Here is a 22,117-nt window from a genome sequence, read left to right as displayed (position 1 = left end):
CTTGCTTTCTTGCATCACATGCCACTACTACTACTACTACTACTACTACTACATCGGTGCGCGGAATTGTGGGCGTTTTCCCAACATGATTCAGTCTCAGGCGAGGGTAGCATGGCTTGTTTTCCCGGAAACTCGACTCGTGTTTTTCGTTCAACAAAAATTTGTGGTTGTTGTTGTAGTAAGAGTCCCCTCCTCTACCCTAGCTTATGTAACTCCAAGATTTCTTGTCCCCAAATGCATAACGTTATATTCAGAAACATTAAGCGTCAGTTGCCATTTATCGGACCATATTTACAACTGATCCAAGTTTTCATGCAACATGGCCTGGCTCAAACTTTTAACCATCCTTCAGCCATATTATACGTTGTATGCCCAAACATATTCGTCCAAAAACACAGGTAATTGCAAAATGCACTTTTAAATCAAATCAATCATTATTTGAATGTGGTGTAATTGTGCATCGTCTTTACGAGTGCGGTAAAACGCACAGGGCATCCTACGGTGAAGATATTGATCAGATTCAGATGGTGTAAATCGGACATAACATGTTTAACTGGTTGGTTTATTTCATTAATGTCATATGAAATTTAAAAAATTTACTGTTTTTACATAACCTCTTCGCTGAAATCGTCACCTGTTCGCATTCTTTCGTCCTCTTATCATAATTCAATGTATGTAAATTTTCAAAAAAACGACTAATACAAATTATCCTATCCACTTTAGAGACAATTTTGGTCTATATTAACGCCACAACCATTCTCACATTCTCTACGAACTTGTAAGCACTGCAAAGAATTTAGCTAAATTTGTCTTGCAAGAGAAATTCTCTGAATGCTGTTGGAGAAACTGCGGAGGATATTGGGGTTATAGCTCCCGACGATGCTTGACGTATTGGCACGGACGTTGGCGTGAACCTCTTGCATTTGCTCAATGCTTATTCCAGCAGTCGATAAGCGTGCGCCACGAACTCTCCTCTTTATAATTCATTAAAGATCTTTCCAGAGTGTTCCCACATTTTTTTTAGTTTCTTTCTCATTGTGATATTATCTTTGGTCTTGCATCTTTAATAAGATCTGCAGCAACGGATAATAGTTAAGCAAATTAACACGGGTAGTGATGTTGGATATAACCAGCATCCATCGATCATGTCTCCTCACAGATGTTTAACTTCCAAGCGTTGCGATTTGCAGAAGGTCATCTGCGTTGAGCACCCGTCTGTTCTTGACTAATTTGGTTGCTCTTCTCTGCACCCGTTCTAAAGGGCCCACAGCCTTCCGAAACTCAGGCTTTCAGCCTTATACAACACGTCGGTTGTATTATGTTTTCCGGGATGTTTTCCTGGTAAGCATTTGGTTCCTTTATCCCATTGAATTCACATCAGCGCTAGATTATATTTCAGACTTAGGCGGACGTTGTCTTGTTGAAAGATGTCATTGGCATCAGGATACAGAGCAGCCATGTATGATAAAAATGACAAGGAGCGCATTGTGTAGGAATCGTGTTCAAGTATTTTGTGTGCTAATGGGCGCACAAATTCCACCGACATCAATGCCATCGAACATTTGTTGGATTCGGTGGAACGCAGCATTAGTATTAGTAACGGCCACATGGTGCAAGAAAGCCTATGGCATATGCTGCACCAGCCAAAAAAAAAAAAAAAAAAAAAAAAAAAATCCGAACAAAACAACGATAAAAACAAAAAATAAATAAATAAATAAAATAAATAACTAAATAATAATAATTAATAAATAAAAAGGAAATTAAACCTATCATCCTATGCGCTTCCCTTACCCGAAAGTACTATCCAGATGACCTTTGAATTTCCCCAAACTGTCGGCCTCTACCACCCATGAAGGCAACTTATTCCAGTAATTTATAACTCGCTGGCTAAAATAAAACTTCCTGCAGTCCAATCTAAACATTTCCCCCTGTTACTTGAATTTATGTCCCTTAGTTCTAGCATCATTTATAATCTTGAAAATTTCGTCCTCATTCATTTTACTGATGCCTCTCAGAGCCTTAAACACCTGTGAAAAGGCAACCATTTTCACTTATGACGGGACGTTCATGAAGAGAACAAGCGCTCCATACTTTTGGTCACTATGCTGTATATTTAGAGCAACACCTGCTCGCGGAAGACAAGACGGAAATATTTCTGGTCCCCGCACGTGCAGTGGAAGCCGCCCCGTGGAGCGTCAGCCCTCCGTCGGTCGCCTGTTATCTAACAACCGGAGGTCATTTGTCCGAGCGGAGTGGACAGGCGTCCGGGCGCATTTGTCACAAAAACAGCAAAGGAACGTGACTCTCGTGTGGAGATACGATGGTACATCTTCCGAAAAAATTTTTGCGGTAAACAGTATAAGACGTCCACTGGAGATTTGTGTTTTTGAAAGTCTTGCGTGAGGAAGTGAACGGACTTGTGGCCATCAGGCCTTTGTCCAGTCTGAAGGCACAAACCCTACCAAAATAAAGTTTCCTCCACACCACCTCCATAAATCCAATATTTTATGGGAGCAGAGCTCCAAAATCGACAGTCCCAAAGTTGTTGTTGAACCGTTGAAATTAACCAGAACAAATACGCAGGGGAAAGCAAAGATGAAGGGGGAATATATATACGAACCGAGGGGGAAAGCAAGGAGTGCAGGTGGTGAACAGTGGAGAGTTCAGGTCGTGAGGAGGCCAGAGTCGGGAGTTCGGGGTGAAGAGTTCGCAGTTCGGAGTGAGTCTTTTGTGGTAGCCAAGTCTGAGAGTGGAGGAGAAAGTGAGAACGAGAGAAAAAGAGAGAAAGTGTCTGAGTTCCTGAGAAAATACAGAATCCTGTTCAGCGAGAACGAGGAGGAGCAGATCCAATCAAGGAGATAGGAGTAGCAGAAATGACCGAGATTGACGATCCCCCCAGAGTATCAACTCCTGAAGATATGCAGATTGAGTCTGGTAAGTCAACTTTCCATGTCTCATTAGACAACTGAAATAGATAGTGTAATAGGCGAATCTATTTTCCCTTACATAGACTTCTCTCCTCATAATAACTTATCTTGTTAAGAATAGAGAATAAGCGATATTTTGGAACTTAAGGATTACACACCACATCATAAGTTTAACATTATGATCACTTTATAATTGTACCGCTACAAACGTCATTAATGTCTTACAAGAACCACTGAGATGTTTTTGCCTCGACGGAATGTACTTGGAGTTCCCTACCACAGACAGCAGGCACGAAACTACACGAAGAACAACACTACCACTACTATTCAGCTAGTAAATTTACATTAAGAGGCTAATTATATATTAAGGTAAAGAGGAGAAGCCAAATGTTACACATCCTATTCTAATAACTATACTTGCTTACTGAATGTACATCTTATTTGTCTTGTGTAATAAACCATGTTTTGTTTAACAACCCTTGCCTCATGATTACTCTCTGATGACACATGATCTTCTTGAATGGATTACTGATAAAGAACTGTTAAGGCGGCGCTTTTTGATTCCAATCAAGTAGAAAGGAGTCAAAGGCGAAAAATCACAACGCGATCCTGTTGTTGCAGACTAGCTCAACGTCCATCTGAGTTAGTTTTTAGAACTCGGGATTTGTCCTAAGTAACTGCTAGACGATTACATGAAAGCCAGGTTTCTCCGGATGTAAATATTAGTGTAACTCTTGCAAAGAACATTTACTTCTAACTGACATATCACACCTTAACTGAGAATTGTTGGAACACTAGCAAGTTTATACTATAACGGAGCAAAAGCCTGCGCAACACTGGTGCCAATTGTGTCCAGGATTGAGGTGTGTCGTTGCGGGATGAAAACCCCGATTTATATGAATGCCCGTAAATGATTCTGATGGTTGTAGACTGAGGAATGTACTTCTAATAGAAAGGATTGTGACAGCACTGATTTTTTGTGTGTACAGAGATTAGTCATAGGCATATTTTTTTTTCAGCAGTACAAATAACACAGAAACACTCATATTGAACAACAGGCAGCAACTTGTAATGTTTTAAACTAGAAAATTTATCAAAAATTAAGAATAAAACGAGTTGCTACATGTTGTATTACCTTTTGCTTTAGACTTGCTGGTTATTAACGATATATTTCTGTTTCAGCTCAACGGAAAGGTAGGTTTTACACCATTTTGGGGGACATTAATTTTACACAGACACTAATTAAGCCAAAATGGAGGGACAAAGCCCCCAAACCTCGGGTATAGAAAATTCTGTTCCACTTTTTGGAACCCAGGAGACACAACCCCCTCCCGAAATGGGCAGACCTTATTTGGCAAATATTGCTGGTTATTTGGGTTTAGTGCCAGTTTTCTCCGGCAAAGCAGACGAAGGTCCGTCTGTTCAATATTTTTTTGAAATGCTAGAAAGTGTAGGACAATTAGCACTCTGGGGAAATTCTGAGTTAATCGCTGTCTGTAAATCCAAGGTTCGCTCTTTTGCTGCGGAATTCCTCGCAAATTCTTTAGAATTACGTAAGGAAAAAGATTATAGCGTGTTTAAAAATGCATTTTTGGCTCAGTTCGAAAAAACGGAACCTAGTGTGACATGTCTACATAACTTTTCACATGCTGTACAATTGCCTAATGAGACCGTAGCAAATTTTGCTAATAGGGTTAAAAATCTGGCCCGGTTAGCATTTAAAACACAAAGTGAGTCGCAAAAGGCATTATCAATATTAGATCAAGCAATGCTGGCTCAATTTCTCAGGGGCGTTTCAAATAAGATCAGGAGACTGGTTCTTTCACAAAATCCTGTCACCTTCACACAGGCAATTGCAGTAGCGAAGCGCGAGGAAACCAACGAGCTTATTACAGAAACAAAACACAGGTCAATTAATGCCATGTATAGTCAGAATAACAGTGATGGAGAAATATGGGACCAACAAGAAAACTATTTTAAAGAAACCATTAAGCCATTGCAGGACCAGATAAAAGACCTACAGCAATCGCTACATACACTAGCTGTAAATAATATTACACATAATAATTTAAAAACACAAGGCGCAGATAATAACAGGTATCATCCAAGCCAAAATTTTAATACTGAAACTTATGCATTCCCCCCTTTCTGCGATCGCGTAGCGGTCCCCGTAAGGCACTCTCAGTCGGGAAGGGTGTTGCTAGGAGACGCTACGAAAGAGGTCAACGACCGCGAGTACCGACGCTATGGAGAAACGAGTTTTGACCGGAAGCGTGGGTTACGGAATCGCGGAGACGCTAGGGAGCAAGGACAGAATCGTTTTGTTGGCTGCGGCCGTTCAAGCAATCGTCGGCCGGCGCCGAATTTTTCTCCTTCTCGGCATGATGGGCTCGCGGTGCGCGAATACACTGCAGTGCCAAAAAATGGGACAGCCTATGGTAATGGAAAGAGCAGTAATTTTAATAGAAATAGAGATACATTAACAGATAAAACTTATGATAACAATCGAAATAGGGATTATATGAGCTCATTTACGAGAGAAAGAAGGGGAACGCCTAGTAATAAAGGTACCTTCGATCAATCTCAGCACAGATCTATTTTGGGAAGATCACCAAATCATGTAGACTATAGGCAAAATGGGGAGAGGTATTTATGACAAAGAAGGAACATGATACGAAATGGAAGGAACTTCCAACGCAATAAAACCGCTTCCCCTCGCCAGAATTTCCATAGATTCGATAAATCTTATGCCTATCAGAGAAATGTGCAACATGGGGTGTATATATTAAATAATGACGCCAAACTGCTACTAATCAATGGGTATATTCAAGGCATCCCAGCCAGGTTTTTGGTAGACACGGGAGCAAGTGTATCGCTTTTAAGCACAGACTTATTTAAAAAAATTAGGCATGATAGATCATTGAATCCCAGATGCCCCGATTTGACGGTAACTGGAGTCTCAGGTTATGTAGTTCCAATACATACAGAAATTACAGTAAAGTTTAAGTTAGATCAGGCGACTTTTCGGGATAAGATTTTGGTAGCTTCAGGAAATTTTAAGGACCAGTACGATGTAATCTTAGGATTAAATATTTTAAGGCGATTTTCGTTTACATTAGACTTGGGTAAGGGAATTATACACTCTGCCCCTTTGAACATTTGCTTAAGGGAAGAGGGTAGCGAGGAGAAAGGCGTAAGAGACCAGTATTTGAATTTAAAACCGTCGGTAGCTAAATTAACTTCCAAACATTTGATTCCCGCCTCATCAGAAAAAGTAGTAACGGCTGTTTGTAACCATCTTGCTGCTTCTGCCGAACAGTTAGTGTTGACAGAACCTAACTCTAACTTAAGCCGTGATGACTTGGCAGTCAAATGCTCAATAGACAGATTAGGTCCAGATGGCAGAGTGTCTGTTCTTGTAGCCAATCTGACTAATGAACCCCTCCACCTTCCCAAAGGGATGAATATTGCTAGTCTTGAGGGTGTTAGGGATAATACAGTTGTTTTTACAGGTGAGGAAGCTAATGAGAAAACTACAGCTCCTGTGACTTTGCAAGACTTTGACCTCGATCACTTGACAGATGATCAAAGGCATAAACTGTCCGATTTGTTATATGAGTATAGAGATATTTTCGCTAAATCACTAGCTCAGTTAGGAAACTCGAAGGTGTTAAAGCATAGGATTAGACTGACTGATAACATACCGGTCAAGCAGACAGCTTATAGAGTTCCATATTTGTTAAAAGATGAAGTTCGAAGGCAGGTAAATGAACTATTGGAATCAAACATCATACAACCAAGCCATTCCCCATATGCAGCGCCAATAGTTCTAGTCAAAAAGCCTGATTCGAGTTATAAGATGTGTGTGGACTTTCGAAAATTAAATGCTAAAATTCTTTCTGATAATTATTCTCTCCCTAATGTTAGTGAAGTACTTCAACATCTCACAGAAGCACGTTATTTCACTTCACTTGATTTAAGAAGTGGATTCCACCAAATTGAGGTGCACCCAGCGGACCGTCACAAAACCGCCTTCACTACTGGAGAAGCTTTATATGAGTTTTCTCGATTGCCGCATGGATTAAAGAATCGATTTTCGTCTCTTTTGAAAGCCTTATCATTAGTGCTTCACGGACTCGGAGAACAATCGATCTTTGCTTATCTTGATCAGATAATTATTGCATCGCCCAACCTTGATTTACATCTCTTGAGGTTGCGAAAGGTTTTCCAGCGTCTGAGAGAATACGACCTTAAGCTAAAACCTAAGAAATGTGAGTTCCTAAAAGAACAATTAAAATACCTTGGGCATTTAATCAATTCTGAAGGTATTCGCCCTGATCCAGACCACGTGATTGCCGTTCAAGAGGCCCGTCCCCCAGTGAACAAAAAACAAGTGCGATCTTTCCTAGGAATGGCAGGATTCTATAAAAAATTTATTCCCGATTATTCGGAGATTGCGAGACCTCTAACAGACTTAACAAAGAAAGAAACACCATTCGTCTGGAACAGCTCAACACAGCAGGCTTTTGACCAGTTGAAAACTGTTCTGACTACGCCACCTTTACTGATTTACCCTGACTTTTCTAAACCATTTTTTGTGTCTTCTGACGCATCTAATTATGCAATCTCGGCTGTGCTATAGCAGCAGGTAGATGAGAATACTAGACAGCCAGTTGCCTATGCTTCTAGACTGTTAAAAAAGTCAGAGTTGAACTATGGTACTACTGAGAAGGAAGCCTTGGCCATAATCTTTGGGGTCACGCAATTTAAACCTTTTCTAGTGTCGAATCATTTTACATTAATAACTGATCACCAACCATTGAGCTTTTTGCTTAATCTAAGGAATCCATCGGCCCGGTTAGCTCGCTGGAGCATGTTGTTGCAAGAATACGACTACAAAATAATCTACCGGCCTGGTCGTGTTCATTCAAATGCAGATTTCCTTTCTAGACCTGTGTTAGAGGAAGATGAGTCACAGAAAAAACATAGCAAACCAAGAAATACGAAGATAGTCGCTCCAATATCAACAGAGGCAAGTCAGGAATCAGTGTTTTTGCCTCAAGATCAAACCAGAGCTTTGATCAAAACTCTACAGAGGGAAGATCCGAACTTGCAGAAATTAATTGAAGCGCTAGAGGGAACACTCCAGACATCAACAAGGGTGCCAGATTCCTTCTATATGAGTGAAGATGGATTATTATATCACTATACCCTGTCAGGCTCTGGAAATACCCGTGAAGACCCAATTGAACAGTTGGTCGTTCCAGAAGGTCTAAAGGGGGAAATTTTAAAATCATGCCATGACGATTTACTTTCTGGAGGCCATTTAGGGTTACAGAAGACACTGGAAAAAGTTAAAAGAGGCTTTTTCTGGACGGGCATGTACGCAGACGTCAAGAATTATATTGAATCTTGCCCATCTTGCATGAAACGAAAAGGTTATAATCCTAAAGCTAAAGCGGCTCTGATGAGAGTCCCAGTAGAAAGCGCCCCTTGGGTGAGGGTGTCTGGGACCTCTCCCGATGTCATTGAAGGGAAATAAGTATCTGTTGTTAGCAGTAGATAATTTCACGCGCTATGCTGAAGTGATTCTGCTCCGGACCCAAAAGGCAGATGAAGTTGCTACTGCTTTTATAAATAATGTAATCACCAGACATGGAATACCTAAGTACATTCTTACAGATCAAGGCACTAATTTCATGTCTTCATTGTTACGACAAGTGTGTGAGAAGTTGAACATCCATCAAATACATACGTCTCGATATCACCCCCAGTGCAATGCCAAGGTCGAACATCTAAACCGCACCTTAGCGAACATTTTATCGCATGTCATAAATGAGTCTCAATCGGACTGGGATGAAATGACGCCACTGGCGATAGCTGTGTACCATGCAGCAACCCATAGTGCTACTCAGGAATCGCCCAACTTCTTAATCTATGGTAGAGACTTAGTGCTACCATCTGACCTATGGCATGGAAAAACCAGACAGACCTATGCCTCCTTAGAAAACTACTCAGAACAAATGTGTGCACGTCTCCAAAGGACTTATGAGATTGTGTCTCAACATTTGGAGGAGGCTGTACAGAAACAAGAAGAATGCAGAACTGCTGTAGCAGTAGATAAAAATATTCGTGTTGGAAGTTTAGTTTACCTGTTCACACCTAAGATAAAGACAGGTACTACGAAGAAACTGGCCCGATTAAGCTCAGGTCCGTACCGGGTAATTAGTCAAACTTCTTTGGTCAACTATGAAATACAAAACATGTATAACCCAAAGGACAGGCAGATAGTGCATGTGGATCGGTTGACAAAGTTAGTCGATCGAAAAGTTTTTCCCGAACTTAGAATAGGAGAGGTTGAAGAAAATGAAGATAATGAATCACTGGATCAAACATGTACAGAGACGGTGCCTAAGGAAACTTGGATCTTTGATGAGCCCATATTAGAAGAATGTGCTTTGATTCCACCAATAGACCCCAGACCTGTGAGACTACGACCAGATAGAACAGTGAGTTTGCCTGTATCAATCCCGTTGTCTTCTCTCCCATCGAGGAATCAATTGAGGACAGAGCCGTCTGGAAGTTCAGACAGAATTACACAGGTACCCACCCAGTCTCACACATACAACTTACGTAGCCGTGTGACTCACCCCCCTCCTGTGGTGTCTAGTATCTCTCCACCACAAAATGAAGAAGTAGTGCCCGAGTCAGTTCCAGTTAGAAGAGATGAGGCAGAACAAAATTATCCTACCATAGGAACAGAGGTTCAGAGGGGTGAACCTCCAGATCAAAATAGTGAAGAACAAGGAACTGCAGACCCAGCTGAACAGCCGAGTATGGTAGATAGGACCTTTCAGTGGATGCTAGGAGCGCCACTGGCAGCGAGGTTGAACCGACGAGTTGAAGGCGAAGGGTTTGATTGGGCAGGTGCACTTAGAGATGCTTGGAGAGATTAAGAAAAAAAAAAGGGGAGAAATTGTAAGATAGAAACCCTGAAGAATGAAAGAGCAGTGTGGGAGGAGGCTCACTATTGTGTTTCCTCTGTCTTGAAGGAACAGGACAATTTTTCTTTGTTGGAACAGGAGAGGCACATGAGAGTGACATTTCTTTTCTGTATTTATATGTAGTGTAATTGGCAGGCCTTATGTATATGTCAGAGGCTAGCAGCCGAATCGTATTGGCTAGCAGAGTTGGATCGTAGATTGTTAGGAACCCACCAGTTATTTTCTACAGAATGTGTTTGATGCCACCAATGTAAACGTGGATCAGGTTAGACACAGTGGGACATGTGTTGACTGGTGAGCAAGCCCAGTTTTCACCATATGGAAAAGGTTACCTTAATGAGAAAAAAAAAAGGGATAAGCGAAGTTATGGCAAACAAAGGATCAAAGAACGTGACCATAGAGGTGAAGTTATTGATCATTTTTGTTGGATTCTGTCAGTATGTTTTATCAGCAGTTGTGTAAATGGATGGAGCAACAAGCACAGAGTATTGAATGATGATGGTGGAAACACAGGAAAGAAAAAAAAAAACCTAAATTCCATGTAAAGTAAGAATCATTGTCCGAAAAAAAGAAAAGGGGAGTAAAAGGAGATTAGCACTACAGCTTCTGATCAAATATGACCAGTGATGGAATATTTCTATTGAACAGACATTATTATTTTTTTGCACAAACATATCAAGTTTATAAAATTATACAGGATTAAATGCAGAGAGGAAGGGTGCATTTTGTCTAGGGCATGGCCAGTAAGCCCCTGGTCACTTTTGTTTTCTCTCTCTCTCATTGCATAGCTAAAATTTAAGCTCAGGTGATTGGATCCAGAGAAAAAAAAAAATCATATTTGGTTCTTTCATTTTGGGGACGAGGTGAAGCAATTGTCCTGGGAACGGCTGTTTCCACCCAGGTACTACTTGTTTTGTCTTTTTCCTGAAGAAAAGACTAAAGGAAAAGAAGGTAACATCTGAATTTCAAGATCTACACTTGGGATCCATCTCCCTGTGCTATTTTGGAAAAAAAAAAAAAAAAAAACACCTCTCAGTTTTACTCTCAGATAAGGATGTGAAACAACATGAATCAGATTTCTAGTTCCATAATTAAATTTTTTTCAAATAAAGTTTACCTACTATTGAGAACTCCATCATGGATGAAATTAAGGGAGTGATTGATATCGTATGAATGTAGATAAGTCAATATAGAACAAACACATAGTTAATATCAACTATAATGAAAAGGAAACGGAAACAAGACTGCTGAGTATTGTACTCATGCTCGTGCCTTCAAGATTCCAGACTGCTGATGAATAAAACACTGTGTTAATTAGGAAAATCAGGGGCGATTTTCAAAATAAGAGAATGGTTTCTAAGTATTTTTTTGGATGGGAATTTTGTTATTTTTCCATGCATGACATGTTTCGTTTTGCAAATAAATTGAGTGATTCATTTCTGAAATGAAATGTAAGGAAATCGAGAAAGTGACATTTGAGGTTGTGAGTGAGAACAAGAAGAGTGAATGAAATGGGTAAATGAGAAGTGTAAATGACCTAAGATATCCCTCTCCTGTGATTCAAAATAATAGGAGAAGACGTAAATGAAACAAATCTTTTGACTGAAAGGGAAGAGTGAGGAGAGAAAGAGTGAATAAATGGAATTATTCTCCTTGCTTGTGCTTTTTTTTCTCTCTTCCCACTTGCAGTTACATCAACATTATTAGTCAGGAATGTGTTAAATTTTGTGACCAAACTGAGAGCCTTCCTCCTCATACGGATGCTGTGGCTGTGGAGAGCTATGGCATACAAAGATGTGGGCCAAGATGGTGTCCATGCGGAAACTTTGAAGACCTTGGTGCTCAGTCGGCCCAAGAAAACCCCTGCAGATTGTTCATCATCCCCTTCAACAACAGGTTGTTTGTTGATATCCTGTGGTTTAGAGGTGAAGAAGATGCACCCTCAGCAAAGGAGATTCTCAAAATTGGATGTGACAATCAGTACATGGTTTCAGTTCAAGAGCAAGGAGCTCTCAACTTCTTGACCCTCTGGGTCATGGGTCAACCTGATTGCTATGCCATCCTAGTCAATTCTCACCAAAGGGGTTGAAAGGCACAATCTCTACAGGAGACCCTTCCCTTTAGAACAGTAGTAGACATAAGGGACTTCTCCTTGCCCAGATAAGGAACTATTACCATTACCAAGAGACAACCCTTTCTTGTGTCCTTGGAAACGCTTGGTGGAGCACTGTGCAGTGCACTCAACCAACGCCTTCGTTCAGTAGCTTGAGTTTAAAGGACTAGTGAAGTTGAGTAAGGCTACTGACCAGATCGAATGTTGAGATAAATAAGGACTGATATATTACTGTCAGATGTTCATGTTGAACAATTACATAATATGTTTTCATAATAATCACAGTTTGTAACCAGTTTATGTTACTGCAGTATTGAATTATCATGTATGTAATCTTAGCTCTATCTATATATATGTATTAGACATATATAACCATTGAATGTCAGACATTAGTATTGTATAATTTCTGAACAGGTGTAGAAGTGACTGACAGAAGTGCAACATCTATCAGTAGTAGTTATGCACTGATTATAATACTGCATAAATAGTTATATAATCTCAGGGACAATTACTTATCAATTGATCTAATATGTTACTCTTTATTTCTTTTATATTTTTGTGGATGTAGCCATTGTAATTGTTTGTTCCTTAAGCATTTTTTTTGTGTTAAACCCTGATTATGTATTGTAAGGGATGGCTAATCTACATTCAATTTAGCTTAAATATATAATTACACAAATGTTGAAATAACATTATATATACAATGTACTGTCTTGGTTGTTAATTGTCATAGATGTGAATTCTGTTTTGTGTTAGATATACATCATATTTTGTAAACAATATTAGAAACAAGGACAGATATTAATACTTTTGTACTTCTATTTGTTTCATGTCATGTTACTGCATCGAATGGTGATGGATGTCACACATCACCTACATCCTCCATGTTCCAGAAGAGATGAACTCTTACCAATGCTTCGGATAATGAAGGACAGTTTCTCCAACACGACAGAACTTTGATGGTCCAGAATCAACGATAGTGAACAAGAAGAATATTCTACAGCACAAGTAATAAACAGAAATGTGTAAAACCAAAAGACACTGTCATAATACTCTAAGAACATTTACCACTTTTGAACGGGACAATGTAACATAAACTTTATTAATGTTCTTTTTTTTTGCTGCAAAGATTGCAGTTGTTGTTGTTTCTCCAACCAGGTAAGGTTGTCGTGTGCAAAAGGGTAAAAAGATGAACAGTAATTACCTTCTGACAACAATATTTATGTATTGGACACTATATGTAGAACACATTGTGGTATTTGACTTTTTTTTTGTTTGATTTTTTTCGCACGTGAAATTTTCTTCACTGGCGAAAAATCTGGTGGTGGCGGTAAGGTGTGTGAAAAGGCAACCATTTTCACTTATGACGGGACGTTCATGAAGAGAACAAGCGCCCCATACTTTTGGTCACTATGCTGTATATTTAGAGCAACACCTGCTCGCGGGAGACAAGACGGAAATATTTCTGGTCCCCGCACGTGCAGTGGAAGCCGCCCCGTGGAGCGTCAGCCCTCCGTCGGTCGCCTGTTATCTAACAACCGGAGGTCATTTGTCCGAGCGGAGTGGACAGGCGTCCGGGCGCATTTGTCACAAAAACAGCAAAGGAACGTGACTCTCGTGTGGAGATACGAGGGTACATCTTCCGAATGACACTTTTGGGGTAAACAGTATAAGACGTCCACTGGAGATTTGTGTTTTTGAAAGTCTTGCGTGAGGAAGTGAACGGACTTGTGGCCATCAGGCCTTTGTCCAGTCTGAAGGCACAAACCCTACCAAAATAAAGTTTCCTCCACACCACCTCCATAAATCCAATATTTTATGGGAGCAGAGCTCCAAAATCGACAGTCCCAAAGTTGTTGTTGAACCGTTGAAATTAACCAGAACAAATACGCAGGGGAAAGCAAAGATGAAGGGGGAATATATATTCGAACCGAGGGGGAAAGCAAGGAGTGCAGGTGGTGAACAGTGGAGAGTTCAGGTCGTGAGGAGGCCAGAGTCGGGAGTTCGGGGTGAAGAGTTCGCAGTTCGGAGTGAGTCTTTTGTGGTAGCCAAGTCTGAGAGTGGAGGAGAAAGTGAGAACGAGAGAAAAAGAGAGAAAGTGTCTGAGTTCCTGAGAAAATACAGAATCCTGTTCAGCGAGAACGAGGAGGAGCAGATCCAATCAAGGAGATAGGAGTAGCAGAAATGACCGAGATTGACGATCCCCCCAGAGTATCAACTCCTGAAGATATGCAGATTGAGTCTGGTAAGTCAACTTTCCATGTCTCATTAGACAACTGAAATAGATAGTGTAATAGGCGAATCTATTTTCCCTTACATAAACTTCTCTCCTCATAATAACTTATCTTGTTAAGAATAGAGAATAAGCGATATTTTGGAACTTAAGGATTACACACCACATCATAAGTTTAACATTATGATCACTTTATAATTGTACCGCTACAAACGTCATTAATGTCTTACAAGAACCACTGAGATGTTTTTGCCTCGACGGAATGTACTTGGAGTTCCCTACCACAGACAGCAGGCACGAAACTACACGAAGAACAACACTACCACTACTATTCAGCTAGTAAATTTACATTAAGAGGCTAATTATATATTAAGGTAAAGAGGAGAAGCCAAATGTTACACATCCTATTCTAATAACTATACTTGCTTACTGAATGTACATCTTATTTGTCTTGTGTAATAAACCATGTTTTGTTTAACAACCCTTGCCTCATGATTACTCTCTGATGACACATGATCTTCTTGAATGGATTACTGATAAAGAACTGTTAAGGCGGCGCTTTTTGATTCCAATCAAGTAGAAAGGAGTCAAAGGCGAAAAATCACAACGCGATCCTGTTGTTGCAGACTAGCTCAACGTCCATCTGAGTTAGTTTTTAGAACTCGGGATTTGTCCTAAGTAACTGCTAGACGATTACATGAAAGCCAGGTTTCTCCGGATGTAAATATTAGTGTAACTCTTGCAAAGAACATTTACTTCTAACTGACATATCACACCTTAACTGAGAATTGTTGGAACACTAGCAAGTTTATACTATAACGGAGCAAAAGCCTGCGCAACACACCTCAATCAAATCTCCTCTAAGGTGTCTTGTTTCCAAACTCTGCAACCCACATATTCGAAGTCTTTCTTCATAAGGACGCCCTTTTGCCGATCTCACCAGGCGAGTTACCCTTCTTTGCACCCTTTCAAGAAGCTCGATGTCTTTCTTTAGGTGCAGTCTCCATACTTGAACACAGTATTCCAAGTGTGGTCTAACAAAAGCCTTATACAATGGGATTATCACGTCCCTATCTCTACTTGCAAAAGTTCGATAGATCATCGATAGGACACCATGGGCCTTCCTTGCAACCTGTTTACAATGCTCAGAGAATTTCAGGTCTGACCGTATCGTAACACCCAAGTCACTTTCCTCCAGTACTGGGTTTAGTTGAACTCCACCAAGTGAATAAGGTTTTTTGGGATTACTGTCTCCCAGGTGTAATACCTTACACTTTGTTGGATTAAAGCACAGCTGCCATTTTTCTGACCATTCTTGAAGTCTATCTAGGTCTCTCTGAAAAAGCTCAGCTTGATAGTGATCATTAACTACTCTACCAATTTTAACATCGTCTGCAAATTTAGACATCACGCTCTCTATCCCTTCATCAATGTCGTTTATGAAAATTAAAAACAACAGTGGTCCTAATACTGATCCTTGGGGAACCCCACTTCTTACATCAACCCAATCTGAGGAATAGCCATTTATCACAACCCTCTGCCTCCTGCCCTGAAGCCATCCTTCTATCCATCTAAGGATTTTCCCAGTGATTCCAACCTGTTCCAGCTTATAAAGCAACCGCTCATGTGGGACTGAGTCAAAAGCTTTGCTGAAATCTAAATAAAGAATGTCGAAATTAATCCCTAAATCCAGCTCGTGAGTGACCCTTTCGAAATAGCGAACCAGATTTGTTAAACATGATTTTCCCTTTACAATACCATGCTGAGTATCCTTGAGAATTTCAATTCGATCGAAATGATCCTGAATTCCACCCTTGATCATTGCCTCCATGATTTTCCCTACTACTGAAGTCAGACTGACAGGTCGATAATTTCCAACTTCACTTTTAGAGCCACCCTTATGTATGGGAGATACATTTGCACTTTTCCAATCCAAGGGAATCTCCCCAGAGTGTAGTGATGCTCGCATAATTAGCCTCAATGGTTCAATGCAGTCGCTTGCCGCCTCTCTTAAGATTATAGGGTATATTCCATCAACCTCAGGAGCCTTACTGGTCTGTAGGCTCGAAAGTTTTTTCATTAAATAATCTTGCGAAATTTCAATATCATTAATTACATATTTTTTAACTTCGCTTCCACAATTTGCCATTGCCACAAAAGGTTTTTCATTTGTAAATATCGATGCAAAATAACTGTTGAGTTCATCTGCAACGGCAGCTGGTGTATTTAATACTATCCCCTTTCCCTTACGTAAAGGTCCGATCTGGTTTGTCCTGCTCTTCTTGGCATTTATATATGTGAAGAATTCTTTATCCCCCCTCTTTGCTCTATTTGCTAGTGATTTCTCATAAACTGCCTTCGCCTGTCGAACCTTTTCTGTGGCTCTATTACAGATCACCTTGTAGCTGTTATAGGCTTCAGTACTTTTTATTGCTCTGTAACCTTTCCATGCCACCTTTTTCTGCTTAAGTAATGCGGCAACTTCACTATTCATCCAACTTGGAACCCCCCTCGTGGAGTATTTTTTTAATGGTATATATGCGTTCAAGGCATCTGTGATTAATGTTTTAAAAGCGTACCACAGTTCAATTGTATTCATTCTCTGCGCGATATCTACCCAGTTAATAGAGGCCATGTAGTACCTTAAGGCATCGTAATTTCCTTTTCTGAAATTAAAATCCATTCCTTTGCCTTTTACTTCTGCTACCTCTCTCGTCATCATCCAGCATAGAACTCAGTGATCACTTCCTGCTACTGGTTCCTCTACTCTCAGCCCTGTTATGTCATCTGATTCATGTGTGATGATGAGGTCTAGGATATTCTTTTCTCTAGTACTTTCCCTGACATGTTGATACAAATAACAGTCATCTAGTTGATTTAAAAATTTTGTTCCGCATGTCGAGTTTCCTTCCCATTTACTCCAATCAATTAGAGACAAATTGAAATCACCCATAATAAGGCATTGACGCTTACTTGCCCATTCCATTTGCATGTAGAGGCTTTTGTCATAATCTTCACAATCACCTGGTCTGTAGATTACTCCTACTCGCATTATACCTGCGTTTCCAACTATCTCACACCATACAGACTCTATACTAGCATGTGAAATGTCTGAATCCGGGAAAGCTATCGTCGCACTCAGGCTGCTTCTGAAAGAAACATTACCCCACCACCCCTTCTATCTACCCCATCCTTCCTAAATACATTATACAAGCCGTACTTAAACTTATCATCCCCAATTGCCGGGTGGCACCACGTCTCTGTAAGCCCTACTATGTCCGCGTTACTTGTTTTAACCAGCAGTTCGAATTCGCTCATTTTATTGACGACACTTCTAACGTTACTGTATAAACAATTAAGATTTACTGTTCTTGTATATTTAACAACCCTAACACATCCCTTGAAGTTTTTTAGGCTCTCTTCCCTGATATTAGTTACCCGCTCACGTGAAACGTCTTTGTCCCCAGAACATCTAGATAATATGTCCAGTTGGGGTAACAGATAAGAACTCTTAAGGTATGTGCAAGAGTTACATTGACCAATATTATCAGATAAACGCGTGTCAGTATTACCCACATCCCCCCTAACTAGCAGTTTCCCTGAGCCTTTAAGGTATCCTCAATAATACTGGCAAAAACTTTTGCACCACCTTTGTTTAAGTGTATCCCGTCTCTACAAAACAAATTCCTTCTACCTACAAGTGTGGGCCATGCTGATAGAAATTTACCCCCTAAAGCCTTGCAGATTAACTCAGTCTTGAGTTAATCCACAAGGCTCTTAACATATAATCCCTCCTATCGTGTCTGGGCAGAATTGCAGACACATAGACATTATGGCCTAGCTCGCGACATTTCCTCAGCATGGTCCTGTATTTTTCCAACAAATCGTCAGATCGTGTACGTTTAATATCGTTTGTCCCCACATGAATAATAATATTTTCTTTACCCCCTTTAAAATCTGACAATCTGTTGGTGACATCATCAATAGTTGCTCCCGGCAGACATACTCTGGTTCTGCTCCACCTATCTTTATTACAAAAAATATTCCCCGTTTCCCTGACAATGGAGTCTCCTAATAAAACAATGTCCTTTTTAACCAGAGTAGTTTGCCCTTGGTTTTTCTGTTTTGAGGCTCGAATCGGGTGTGCATCACTTGGTAGATTGCTGGAGTTTTGAGTCCCTGACGAGCTCCCAGATGCATTATTTTCGAGGGCAAGCACTCGTTTTTTCAGGGACTCAAATTGTTCCATCAGTGCACCAAATTGTAATTTAAGATCGGTGCACTCCTTACATCGATCACAAAGAAAAGAATCCCCAGGTGAGGTAGGATTAGTCACCAGGTCGACCCTGGAAAACATACCACAGGTTCCACAACGGATTAAATCATGACTCACCCGTAACTCGCCATCGGCTATTTCCGTGTGAGTCACGATACCCTGTGACGTGTTTAAGGCAGATCTCGTAACTACCATTATAAAATTAAATAAATATCAATGAAAGTAACTTTAAAAAATTATATCTATAATATTATTAAAATCAAACAGTTACAGGAAAACCTATAACAAAATAATCCAACAATATCTAAATAAATCAAATATTTAAAAGCACTGTCCAAAAGTAAACCACTTAACTGAGGAGCCCTGTCTAAGCGCGTCCGCTCACCTCGAATGCCAACGTACGAACATATTCGTCCAAAAACACAGGTAATTGCAAAATGTACTTTTAAATCAAATCGATCGTTAATTGAATGTGGTGTAATTGTGCATCGTCTTTACGAGTGCGGTAAAACGCACAGGGCATCCTACGGTGAAGATATTGATCAGATTCAGATGGTGTAAATCGGACATAACATGTTTAACTGGTTGGTTTATTTCATTAATGTCATATGAAATTTAAAAAGTTACTGTTTTTACATAACCTCTTCGCTGAAATCATCACCTGTTCGCATTCTTCCGTCCTCTTATCATAATTCAATGTATGTAAATTTTCAAAAAAAGGACTAATACAAATTATCCTATCCACTTTAGAGACAATTTTGGTCTATATTAACGCCACAACCATTCTCGCATTCTCTACGAACTTGTAAGCACTGCAAAGAATTTAGCTAAATTTGTCTTGCAAGAGAAATTCTCTGAATGCTGTTGGAGAAACTGCGGAGGATATTGGGGTTATAGCTCCCGACGATGCTTGACGTATTGGCACGGACGTTGGCGTGAACCTCTTGCATTTGCTCAATGCTTATTCCAGCAGTCGATAATGTGGACAGATTATTCTGGTTTTAACAATTTTTATCGTTAAAAATCCAAGTGCTCCATCGTGAAGTAAACGAATACGCTTACCCCACTTAACCTTCAAATATAACACATTTCAAACTACTTCTGAAGGCTCAGATAACAATTCTCCTTGATATATTGGGATGTTTAGGGTTTCTGCTGGATTTTAAAAAGGCAGCTCACTCACTGTGCACAAGCACACCAACTTGGACAAACGAGTGAAAAACAAACACCAGTATTACACGCCAAGGAGCTCAATTTTAAGGGAAACTAAACAAAACTTACGTTTTCTGCAGCCATTCAAACGCTTAAAACCTTGAATTACAATATTTATAAAAGTGTCTTTATGCGAATATATAAAAAGTATTAAATAATATGCAAAAATAATTTTTATTAATGTCAAGCCAAGCCAAGCCAAATAAATATTTTACTTTATTTTTAAAATTATTAAAATTACATTAAGCACTCTTAATAGTAAATTACGTCATTTATGTATATTCATTGAATGGCAAATTATTTCTATAAATTTATTACAGTAGAACCCGGATAATAAATTCCCGCATAAGAAGTTTTCCCTTGTATTAGGTTTAGTTTCTTAAGTCCTAATTTCATCTCTATACGTTTTGTATTATTTTCCCGCGTAAGACGTTTCCCGGATAAAAAGTTTTCCGCATAAAAAGTTCGTGCTAAAGATAATACACAGTGTATTATTATAATGACGTTTCCCAATTAATACGTTTTTTAAATGTAGAATTTATTTATTTTTAATACTAAAAAGTATTAAAGAATATAAACATTTGGTAATTGAACAATTTAGTGGCAAGCATCATTTTAGTTTGTAGTAAACCACCGAAGTAGGTTTTTGATATACATGTATCTCATATTGCGAAGGTCTTCACAACGAGTTGCCCTGATATTGCACTACATCCATTAGCGAAGCTTTCCCTTCTAAGTTTTCCCGCGTAGGAAGTTCTAAACCTCCAGTTCCTTGGAAAACTTTTTATCCGGGTTCTATTGTATTTATTCTCTATATAATATCGGTGTGGATACACCATAGTTAACCCATAAATTTGAACTAGGTATGTAAAGTAAAGACATCGTTTTAATTGTAGCTCATATTGTGGGTGCCTTCACAACGAGATAGCTGGTATTGCACTACTTCGAATAAATAATGCTAGAGAAGCATTTAGAGGTTTACTGAAGTGCGGTTGTGCGATAAGAAATGATTTGAGTTGGTTTATTAAGTTGAGTTGCTTCAAAATCAAACGAATAATTTAAAGACACTAAGCTCATATCGTGGGTGCACGTTTAGCAGGAGCCACGATTCCAGAAACGAAAGATAACTAGTTTCTCAAAAAGTATCGTTCTCAAAGGGTTAATGACTGGAAACAAGGGGGGGAGGGTCCTTTCACATCTCAAAGGCGTAAATGTGGCAAAAAAACAATACTTCAAAGAGCGAAGCTGTTGTACTCGAAGGAAGACGAGTATGGACAAACAGATCCACGGAAACAATTTTTCAGTACACTGTTGGTAGGAGTGTGGCGAGAACCTCACGAAGCAATGGATCCTGCTTACCTTAAGCCAAGCCAAGCATCTGGAGGTAGTAGCATGGTATGGGAATGTTTTTTTTTTCTTTGGCATGGACTGGGTCCACTGATATAGAAAGGTCGAATGTCATCCAGGGAGCATCTGAATTTTGTATCAGAACTACTATACCCTGCAATATTACACTTTTATCCCGAAGGTGATGGCCGCTTTGTGGATGACAAATGCGAGAGCGCATCGTGCAAGAATAGTTTAGCGAATATGACACAGATTTCCACCATCTTCTCTGGCCAGCACATTCAATTTATTTCAACCCTACACTCACTAAAACACCTTCATCCATCATTGCTGTTCTTTGAAACAAATGAACTTCCATCATTTCTGTTACCCAAGTATTATTCATGTCTCTTTTAATTATATATCTCATAGTGAACACCTTTACAACGAGTTGCCGAGGTATTGCACTGCACTGCTTTGAATAAATAACGCTTCACCAGTGGAGAAGACATGTTGCTTATTCTCGGCGGGCACCACCACCCAGACAGCACCGTTTCGAAGCTTGTTGGCTTACTCATCGGTGGGTGGGCAGGTACCCTGTTGTTGCAATAGTGACAACCCGGTTATGCAGTATAACTCCACAAAATGAGATGCTTGATGGTGTGCACGGTTTAATCTAAAAATATTTCTTGACTAAATGTCTAAGAGTAAGAAAAAGGTTGCTCATACTCTTAAACATTTCAGTCTAGAAATATTTTTGAATATTTAAAGAAATATTCAAAGCAGTTGAATATTTGGTAACTCGTTGTGAAGGTATTCAAAATATGAGATAATTAAACGATGCATGCATACTACCTGGGTAGTAGAAATGATGGAAGTGCATTACAAGTGCACAAATAACCTTTTTCATACTCTTGGACATTTAGTGAAGAAAATCTTTAGATTTTTTAAAACTATTGAAATTAAAATTTACTCACCATAGCAAAAAATCTTTTGCGGTTCTTGACCTGCAATTACACTGCTCAA

Source organism: Mastigoproctus giganteus, chromosome 14, assembly GCF_048544385.1.
Source record: "Mastigoproctus giganteus isolate SK-2022 chromosome 14, ASM4854438v1, whole genome shotgun sequence".
Lineage (NCBI taxonomy): Eukaryota > Metazoa > Arthropoda > Arachnida > Uropygi > Thelyphonidae > Mastigoproctus > Mastigoproctus giganteus.
The sequence above is the reverse complement of the archived record's forward strand: the minus strand, read 5'-3'. Positions refer to the sequence as shown.